General features: G+C 34.3%; 1 protein-coding gene across 10 annotated transcripts in view; it reads left to right on the forward strand.

The window, feature by feature from the left end:
• Positions 1 to 11,349, forward strand: part of FAM172A (family with sequence similarity 172 member A) — a 503,376-nt gene that overhangs the window by 187,888 nt on the left and 304,139 nt on the right. The window lies entirely within an intron of this gene.

The following is an 11,349-nucleotide window of genomic DNA, read 5'->3' on the forward strand; positions in this document are numbered from 1 at the left end:
TGCTCCCTCTGCTGGCTCCTTTAAGTCTGGAGAATAGCTAGAGGATTACTAGGAAAAACAACAATAACAACAAACCCTTTTCTCATCAAGATTAATACTTTTCTTAGCATTGGATTCTGCTCATTCATTTGGTTTAGAATCTGGTGTGCCTCAACAGCAAAAACTAGGTAACACATGACTTTTATCTACAGATTCATTACAGCAATACATTACAAATCAAACAGTAGCGTAGAGACATTACTGTATATAGGTATAGTTAAAAATGCATTTAAATTTTAGGTTTACTATAACATAGCAAATGATCTCTTACATAATTTCTTGAAGGTGAGGTTTATGCAAATATTTAGTAAAAACTAATTGACAATGTAGTGGTTTAGAAATAAGGGGATAAAGGGATGTTCAGCCACTGTTGAAAAGTAGTGTTTGCTTAATTGTCTATCGCATAACTTAAACTTTGAGTGGTTCTGTTTTAAAACCTTTACATATGACTTTTCTTTGAAACAAAGAATATGAGGAAGACCACATGGCATTAATGTGGATTGAGAAGACAGAGATTCTTATTTTAATTTCGCCACTTAAAAAGATCACTCCAAAGAAGTTTATTATTACTGATTATAGTAAGAATATTTGTTGATACTCTTGTCTTCTTAACCTCCATTTCTGTAAATGAAAATTCCTTTTTACATAAAGGAATGTCTTAGACACAGGTATACATATTTCAGTTGGATTCTATCCACTATGGCACTGTGCTAGAATGAATGATGATTGTGAATCACAACAGTGTATTTAGTTTAACACTTATCTTTTGACAACTCTTTAGTCAAAATATATACAATATTGACTTTGCAGTTTCACTTCCTTGTTTATCCAATGTACACACTTGTTTTGAGCTCCTCCAGTGGTACTTGCATACCTTCCAATTCTAAACCCTCTGATCCTGTGAGTTAACAAACATGCCTGTTCAGGTGACATAGTAGGGAATTGAACAGGAATGGTGGATTGGGGTGAAGTTGTGCACAGAGTAAGAAGCACGTGGCATAGAATCATGAGTGAAAGAAGAGGTAGGAAAATGGACCTGTGGTCACTTCTTATTCCTGATTATGAACTATACCTCAGATCAGAAGATGTTAGAGAGATCTAGGTCTCTACATATAGCATCAGGATTTTGAACTTGAAGTTCAGAGCATAAAGGTGCTTCTTCTCTCTGGAGTACTCACTGACCAAAGTTGTGGAACCAGAACAATCTCACTTTTCATCTTCTGAATGTGATTGGATCTAATAATATTAATAGCAGTAATAATAGCTAACATTTATAACACTATGAACTGGGCAGTGTACTAATTGCTTTACAGTTTTCTTATTTGATCCTCACAACAACCCTCAGAGGTAGGTGCTATTATGATTCTCATTTGACAGTTGAGGATACTGAGGCAGACAGGGGTTAAGTGATTTGCACAGGGTCATGCAGCTGATAAGTGTCTGAGGCTGCATTTGTCTTCCTGACTCCAGTCCCAAAATATCCACTGTGCCATAGCCTTATATGGTAGAAAGTGATTAGAAGCTATACTTGGAAATCAGTTTTATTACTCGATAATCATATCTTCTATAAATGAAAGGGATTTCAGATATCCTAGACACTGCAGCCCCCAATGTTACTTTTGACACAGATTGATCACCCTTCCCAAATCACCATAGTTTATTGTTTATTGACTTGGAGTCAGTATATGATTGAATGTCTCCTTTTTACTGTTCATTTCACTGTACATGATTGTGATCTAACCTTTGTGTTTGTATGCATGTATACATATTAGTGCCTGTAGAACATATAAAACCTGAAATCAGAGGTGGCAATGACTTAAAAAATGTGGGTGAGGATAAGTATTGATTTGTCTGGTTCTTCCCTTCATTTGTCCACTCTTCAGTTTCCTCATCTGAAAAATGATTGAAGCAGATGATTTCCAATGTATTTTTTGAACTCAACTCTGTTATGTGCTTCACCTGTCTCTTCCCTCCCTCTTTACATATGCTTCTTATTTTTGTACTACTCACTCATAATGAAGAGCATCTCCTCCAGTGTGTAGTTCAAATACCCTTGAAGAGGACATAGCTGGTCAGTCAATCAAGGAGTATTATGTAACTCTCTAGTACTGAAAGAAGGCTGATTGAAAAATACAGCTAGGCTAGGCTTTGTAAGAGATAGTAAAAAATATTCTCAGCAATTTTCTGTTTTCAATACATTAGCCAGAAATCAGTACTTAAAACTACATACCAGTTGAAGCTTTTCCTATCAATCTAGATTTGCATTGAGTATATCAGTCCTTACAGTTACTAAGAGTATAACTTTTTAGTGTTCTTTGATTTGATTGCATTCAGTGTATATTGTTTTCCTGGTTCTGCTTGCTTCACTCTTCCTCTGTTAATTTTCATCATTTCTTATGCCACAGTGATTTTCTGTTATATTCCTTTGAAAAACAGTATGGTGGGGGCAGCTAGGTGGCACAGTGGATATAGCACCGGCCCTGAAGTCAGGAGGACCTGAGTTCAAATCTGACCTCAGACCAAACACTTGACTCTAGCTGTGTGACTCTGGGCAAGTCACTTAATCCCAGTTGCTTAAAAAAACAAAAATGAAGAAACAAACAGAACAGTATGGCATAATGAGTGATGCCTTGGAGGCGGGAAGACTTGGGTTGAAGTCTTACTTCTAACACATTCTAGCTATATGACTATTTGTAAATCACTTACCTTTATAATACTATAGATTTTAGATCGGTTACAGATATTAATGGAGGGAGTTTCTATATCCAGAGTTCTCCTACAGTGATAAAATCACAGGGCTGGAAGAAAAAAATGTTATGAGTTATAGGAAGTGTCTCCTTAATTTAATTTACTATAGAACAATATCTACAAAAATTATTTTCATGTGGTGCAAATACATTGTAGATAGCCAGTTTCTTTGTATCTAAAAATATATGTGCAAATGAAGTAACCATATACATATCATGGACAAGACTAAGAGAATTAAATTTTATATATTATATATGTTATATTAAATATTATTAAGTATATGAAGACAATGCTAGTCAAATGAAAGTGTCACCTTTTGCAAATAGACTAGGCAGTGCCTTGATTACATATCTGACCATACTCGTTTCTAAGGGGCTGTTTAACCCAATATGAATTCTCCACATGTGCTAAAGAGAATTCACTATGTGTTAAATAATCCATAAAAAACAATAAGGGCAGGTGTGCAGGAAAGTATTGCCTTGCCCTTGTTTAGGAGTAACCAACCCGTTTGCTGTTCTTTTGAAGATCTCGAGATTCCATATTGACATCTATGCTCTTGGGCAGGTGGTAAAACTCCTGTTCCTACTTATATTCCAAGAAGAATGACTCTTCTTAATAACTTAGTTGGATGCTAGGATGAGAATATTTTATTATTATAAAGAAAAGATTATCTTAAACTTGGAGAGACTTTGTGTATCATATCCAAAACAAAAATTTTCCTTTTCTGAAATGGCATCTGATCCTCCAAACATCTCCGTTGCTCTCCTGATGCCTCTTTCTTCACCCAACTTTCTCTCAACAGACTTTGCAGCATATATTTAGATTTCAAACTTCTAGCCTTGTATTCTTTTTATGGCCCATGTAGGCTGTCAACAAACCTCGAGTACACAAATTCTGCTCTAATTTGATATGGGAAAGCATGTAACCATGGCAACGTTCTTTGTACCCTATCTCAAACCCTGGTTGCTTTATTTACCCTTTTTTAGTGAAGAACAAATAATCCACATACTTTGTATTCATTTTTCCTCCTTTCTTGCTGCAGAGCAATAGATTGCCCTCATAGAAGTAGTATTTAAAAAAATTCAAACTAATGTTACTCTTAGCATAGGAAACTATGGAACTTCAGATATAAAATGATGCCTGACATCCAGAGGGACCTTCTGTAAGTATAGCCATGTTACTTTTGCAATGTAGATATATGGTTTATATCTTTATTTTTGATAGTTTATTAGCATTTCCTTCTGTTGTGTGTTATACTTGAAGCATTCATAATTTATCCAGTCAACAACATTTATTGAACTCTTAATATATACTCTTCTGAGAACTATGTAGTCTCTCGTTGGATGACCTACAGACTACTTACTGCCTTCTTAATTTTCCCAATGAAAAGAGAACTCTCTCCTTTGATAAAAAGTACCATGTCTTTTCTCTGTTTCACTTTATCCTTATAAAATATTTCTGGATTAATTCCTTTTCCAATGTTTCATATAGCTCCAAAGTTAAAAGTTAAATCATGCTACTTGTCTGAATTTTCCATATTATTGAACATATTCAAGTAGCGTGTTACATTGGTAGGAATGTTCTTTCATATCTTCATTTAACTCAGTGTAGCAATACCAGTTTTTTTCCCCTTCTAACTTTCAATCCATAAGTAGCAATCCACTTTTCACAGTATAGGAGAGGAGGAGGGATATCTATATAATGTAGAGTGATGGTGGTTAATTTACATGGGATAAGTTATTTCAGGCCAAGTCACATACTTAGGAACTCACACATAGTCCAATGTATTCGAACCCTCCAAACCTAGCAAAAGAGACAACATGGTGTAATGGATGGAAGGCTAGTGGATACTAACTGTTTGACCACAGACATGCCATTTAAAATCATAATGCTCTCTAGCAACTCAGACTATAAATTGCAGAAATATAGTTCATCTAAATCGGGGGAAGGAGTTCCATGCCTGGGGTTGACCATGCTGATGAAATCACAGGTCTGGAAAATAAAGAAACAAAAAACCCTGAAGTAGATATGTGATGAGAAGAAGCAAGGTGAATTTGACCTTCCTTTTGTGTAATCTCTGCTTTTTATGGCTCCTCAGTATCCTCATGGTACTCCCCCAACCAAGTTTATAATTTCTACTTATTATCTTATGCCTCTGAGATCAACTTGTTTCTCCTTGAATAATCTCCATTCTTCCCTCCAACTAATCTCTCATTAGCTCTAGACGCTAGCAAGAATGAAACAAAAACAAAAAAACAACCACATTTCAATTAGCAAGTAGTAAGTCATCCACCAACTATAGGGCTAATCGACATATTGGCTTCTCTTTTCACTCTTTTTCAGATGGGTCAAGTCTGTTTCTCTTGCTTCAGGGTGAGGAGGAGGATAGAGTTGCCTCTGAGTAAAGCAAGATAGCGATGGGAGTAAGTGTGGTGTAGGGTTCCCAAAAGCTTTGGAATGTGATAAACCAAGAGAAGATCCTTTTGGGCATTAGGGAGTAGTCAGCTTCAGTTCATATGAATAATCCCTCCATTAATAGCGTGTAATTTTTTTTCCCCAATGTAAATAATAACCACATGCCACAGTATTTCACTGGCAAAGCAAACTGTTCAGAATATAACTTCATTTGACATTCTGTGCTCACCTTCTCTTTTGAGTTGTACTGACCCCTTTTATTTTTCATATCATGGGTATGAAGCTTACATGTGGTTTTTTGCTTTTGTTTTTTGCATTTTCTCTATTGGAATACTCAAAATGTCTAGTAGTACTTCTTTCAGTGCTGATTTTACTGTGATTTATGGCCCAACTTAGAAAACCACTGAGATACTGTTATACTTAAAATATACTAAGGGTTCAAGTTCTGTAATTGATGCTAAATTTGAATATTCTGTATTATTATTTTTTAAAATGCGTATTACCATCCTAACTGAAAATGCCAGTTTTTACAAATGCATTTAAATGGATACAGGTAATTGTGTATAAGGAAAAAAAATTGCTTGTTTTCTCTTCTCTCTCCCACTAGGCCTCATCCAGTTATGGGCACATAGCCCAGACTGTTGATTTCATCCATGGAGGGAATTCCCAGGAGTGGACACCCATGCAGATCAGCAATCATTTTATAACTTGAAGTCTTAGTGAATTGCCTAGGGAATTGAGAAGTCCAGCAATTGGCCCTTGAGTTACACAGTTAGGATGTATCTATGGCAGGAGTTGTTCTTTCTGACTCTGAAGACTGACCCCCTATATTCTCTATACCATTTTGTATCTTATCCCTCTATAAAATTGATTGTGGACTCTTAGAGGAGAGATTCCCATTATTATTTTATAGGAAAGAGATACTAAATATATAAATGTGTTATATTTCATCAAACTCTGTCGTTTGTTTATATTCTTCCCCCTTCAAAAATTATTTGATATACTTTATTAGACACTATATGAAACAGAAAACAAAATAAAATTTAAAAATATGTACTGTATGATGTTATAGAAAGGTAATTTTAAAAAAGCAAAACCCTGTTATTATTAATGTATCTCTAAAGGGAAGCAGTGTGGTATAGTGACTAGAGAGACAATGTCAAAGCCAGGGAGATCTGGGCTTAAGTCTTCCTTTTGGCAGATAATGACTGTTTAACCTTTGGCAAGTCACTTAACTTCTCAGTGTTCTACGTAGCTCTCTAAGACTATTAATTTTCAGAAAACATGCTGTCTGCATTTAAAGAGGGAGTTTCCTTACAAGAGAATTCTCTAAAGTTTAGAGTCTAAACCAATGAAAATAACAAGTCCACTCCTCAAACCTCTTAATGGCATGGCAAACTAAGTAGTTGTTATATTCAGTCTTCACTTTAAATACCCTTTAATCTGTAAATTAACTCCCCTTCCCCAGTCCCCCCTTCTTCAAATTATGCTTGCGTGTCACCACTGAGTCCATTCTTTGTTACCTGTACTCACTAGGACCTGTATAGTGACTACTCAATTACTCTTGAGCTCCATGGGTAGAATATGTGGCACTCTTGCAAGCCTGTGCCACACTCACCCCCTCCACCTGCCAAACTGAAATTGAGAAAATTAAAGACTTGTAAAGGACTAGAGTAACCAAAATAGTCTTGCAAAATCCTTAGCATTTTTACGTTACACTTCTGTGGTCATGGTGCTTGAACATCCAAGTTAAAGAACTCTCACAGTGAAGACTTATTCCTGAGCTGCCGCCTTGGTAAACGATGTCTGAAGCATTCCAAATAACATTGTATTTGATGTGATTACATTTTGGAAAGATAGTTTCTGAAATATCAGATTTAAGAAGTCATTACTTCACACTTAGTAACCAAACATCTCACACCCTGTAGCAATCTGACAGACAAATTACAGAGCCTGTAGTATTGATATAATGTGTTGATAATGCCTGTTTCCATTAGGAGCTTCCTTTAAAGCTGATGCTTTTAAATTCAATGCTAAAAATATAAGTGACACTTAGGGATGACCCTGGTAACTATAGCCTCTAGATGAGAGGTGCCACCAGTTTTAGGCATGCGAAAAAGAATGGAAGCATTTACCAGCTGAGAATCCAAGATTTATAATGGATCACTTATTATAAGCCTTAAAGTAATACTTTAAAAAAAAAATCAGTGCCTTAACCACATTACAGACTTAAGAAAGGTTTTTATCTAAAAGCATCACTTTCATCTTTTCAGGTTTGAGCAGAAATAAACTTATCTAATGTAAGTCTTCAGGTTAGACAAAGAGAGGAAAGAAAATTGAAAGATTATCGTTTATTTAGTAATTACATTTATATAAAATAAGACTTCTTGAGTGGAATCATCTGTCCCTTTAACATGGCCTGCCACTTCTGAAGCTTAGCGATGCCAGTGGTCAAGACTGAGGCAAGCCAAAAAATCATGGTGCAAGTGATGAGAAAGAGGAAGAGATGCATACAGTTCATATTAAAAAATCTTTAAGACCTAAGCACATTTTAAATTTTGTACTGGGAATCATGAGAAGATTTTTTTTTAATTTAAAGAAAAATTTTTAATGATTGCCATAGATACTACCTGCCACAAGCCATTGGTTATAGGGGTAACCCTTGCTTATGGAATTGTTTTGACTGCTTGTAAACTGTATGTATAACTTTCAGAAATAGAATATACAAAAGGCAAGATCATGAGGAGGAAACTGCGCATTAAGAAAAAAAAGCAATGTCAATTTCAGATAGTAAGAAAGTATTTTTTGGAAATTTCAGGAGGCTACTACAGTGCTGCTTAAGGTGCTGAAGAGAAATGGGAAAAGCAGACAGTGATCATTAGAAGACAAAGGTATTGTAGCCATGTCCCTAAGTTACAGAAACTCCCTAATAGCCTTAATACCCCCAGGAGTATAGATGAATCCTGAGCCCCACGTTGGGGACATGGAAACAGTAAGGAATTGTAAGGGAAACTATGTCTCTCACAATTTAGAGCTGCAAATATGAAGACAATTGATATCATTAAGAAGTAAGCCCTTCACTGTTAGACCAGTCTTTTGACCTATATTTTAAAAATATTTTCTGACCTCATAATTTTTTTACTTTTTCCCTTTCCTACCTGGCACACCTTAAAATACATAGATTATCTCTTTCTCCCCTCACTCCAGTGGATGGTGACTTCATGTGAAAATGATTGGTTGGACAAAGGAATATGGCTTTTTGTCCCAAATGTATTTTACTTTATGTCTTCAAAATCCCGAATTTACATTGAATTCATGTGAGAGGAAGGGCCTCTGCAAGGTTATTAAATCCTTTAAGGTCGGAAAGGAATGTTCATCATAGAATAGTTTATCCTATGATCTTTTATGTTAATTTCTTGTCCTTTGAGTTTTCATAGTTTTCAGTTCATTCAGAAAACATTTATCAAATGTCTGCCATGTTCAAGGCAATTCGCTGTTTGCTGAGGATACAAAGACAAAAGCAAAATTATGTCTTCAGTTTACTTAACCATCTTCAATTTTGTAAGAACTTGGAATTACCCAGAATAGATGCTTGAAGTTACTAAGGAAAAGTATTTCTCTTTTACCTTCTTGCTAGATAATTGACAGTATCTTTTTCTTAGGGAGAGCAACTGTCGTAGGTGGGCCAACAATAAAATTTTGTTCTCTGTTACAGGCCCTCCAGGAATCCTATTTCTTTTCATACCAAATCTCATGTAACCTTTATCTTATATTTACTTATGTTGAATACTTGCATACTTTTAAAAATTTGAACCCCACCTCCAAATGTCTTAACGAAAGATAATTTTCATATTGACAGTTTATTTAGCAAATATATCTCTCTTACTTTGTGTAAAAATATCTTCTTCAGAATCTTTCTAGTCTAAATTAATATTGTAAATCTATTGAGCTGGAACAGCATCTAGTTTATAAAAGTAGTAGGTTGTTCCTTTTATTATTACTACTACTGATAGCAACTTATTACCTATGCCCTTTTGGTTAAATTGCATTTTTGAGCCTCACTTTACTCATTTGTAAAATAAGGAGGTTCTCAGTTCTAAATCCTATGAAATCTATATAATATTTTATAGTATACAAACTGCTTTCCTTGTAATAACTTAACTGGTGAGCTTGGAAATATAAATGGAATTAACCCTACTTTACAGATGTAGAAATGGAGTCTCAGAGATTATGTATAGTTTTTCCCAAGCCCAATAGCTAGTGCATAGTTGCACAGCCTAGATTTGAAGCTATTTCTATTGATTCCAAGTCAAGTACTCTTCTCTTAATAAAGATGACCATCAGTATTCTAATATTCTCTCTCTGGCTCTCTCTCTCTCTCTCTCTGTCTTCCTTTCTCTCTCCCTGTCTCACTCCCTCATAATAATAATAATAACTGCTTTCTCTCTTCAAGTTCAAATCAGTTATTTTATATTTATTTTATATGTACCAAATTGTTCCACTGTTTCATTGCCAACTTCTGTTTTACTCCCTGTCATATGAACTTGGTATAAGATAAAAAATAATGCACTTTAAAATTTAAGTATTCTCTTCTTATGTTGTGGTGTTCTAACCTCTCTTTAGATTTTTATTTAATTAGCATTCTGTAAAATTTAGAATATGGAAGTTTACACTTCCTGAGGAAGATGTTAACTTAGCTTTTTTGTCACTTACTCTGGTGTTCAATTAAAAAAAAAGTGAGCATATGTCACAGCAGTTGCAGAAACCTGTTAAAGATACTACCTCTTAAGCACACTTTCAGTGTTGGGAACCATGAGTGTTTTGGCTTTTTTAAGGATAAGGAAAGATTTATAGTTTTAAACTTAATGATTTTAAGTTCAGCTATTCCAAATATATTTTAGCCTAATTGGGGTGACCCTTTTTCCCCCTTTAAAAAAATCTTCTGCAAAAGTGAATAAGAATACTATTAGATCATTGGCTAGTTTCTTCTCTATTGCCATTTTGTTCTTGTTACAAAAATGGCTACTTGAATAGATTTTCAGTTTAAGCTACTTTTTCCCCTCATGTATACATATTCACTGTGCTTTTCTCTACTAGTCCCCTATTTAAGTGAGGTTTAATGTACATGGTATGTTTTGAGCATAGATTTCTTATAGAATACTAATGTATTCTTTTTTTAACTTTTTATAGAAATGTTTTTGATGAATTTTTTCATTTAAATGAATTCTATTTAGTATTTTTCAACATTTTATGGTATCTTAAAGTTGTATTTCCCTATGTTATTAGTCATGTGATAAAACTGTCATTTAGAGTATTGTTTCATATAATGTTAGAAGTAAAGAAAACTCTGCTCTATGAAAACTAGAAAAAAAAGAGAAAAATATTTTATTTTGAACTATAAAACTTGTTCAGTGTTTTGTATGCACATAACCAAAGACTTCGCACTCAACTTTTATAATCTATAGTGCTATGCGTTGTGTAGATTTAGCTAAAATATATTATCCAAATGTTTTTAGTGACTCTTAGTAGAATGTCTTAATGATGGATATGTTATTGGCTGAAGATTTTTGGATATAATTTTCAAAAATAGATCAATAATTTAAAGTTTTTAAGTTATTTTATTTAGTTTATGGATTTTGTATGGGTGTATTTCTGGAATTTCTTTGTATTTTCATAAGAAATATATGTGAAGTCTGTTTTTTGATATAAAAATCATTTGAGTTATCTTGTATAGAGTAATGGCAGTTTCGCAAAGTTAAGAGTAATTATTTCATAATGCATTCACTAACAAATTGTAATTTGAAAGTCATGAAAATTTAATCTTATTTTTCCTGTGAAAACTTAATGTCTACATTATTCAGCAGAGTAACTACCATTTATATAATTTGGTGTTCAAGTTTTCTCAAAATGCTAACCACTTTTCCTTATTTTACCCTTCTATTGATATGTACTTGGCAGACTTGGGAAGCAAAAAAAAAAAACATCTCTTACATATCCATGATCAAAAATGAACTCCTGATGGCCTGAAGGTTGAAATAATTATCTCTGGTGGCCGTGCAGATCTCAATGTCAAAGCGAAGAACCACAGGGCAGCCGAATTAAGCATAGAAACTGGCATGAGCACAGACAACTGCTTGAGGCTCTTTA

Source organism: Vombatus ursinus, unplaced genomic scaffold (genome assembly GCF_900497805.2).
Source record: "Vombatus ursinus unplaced genomic scaffold, bare-nosed wombat genome assembly UNPS02014774.1, whole genome shotgun sequence".
Lineage (NCBI taxonomy): Eukaryota > Metazoa > Chordata > Mammalia > Diprotodontia > Vombatidae > Vombatus > Vombatus ursinus.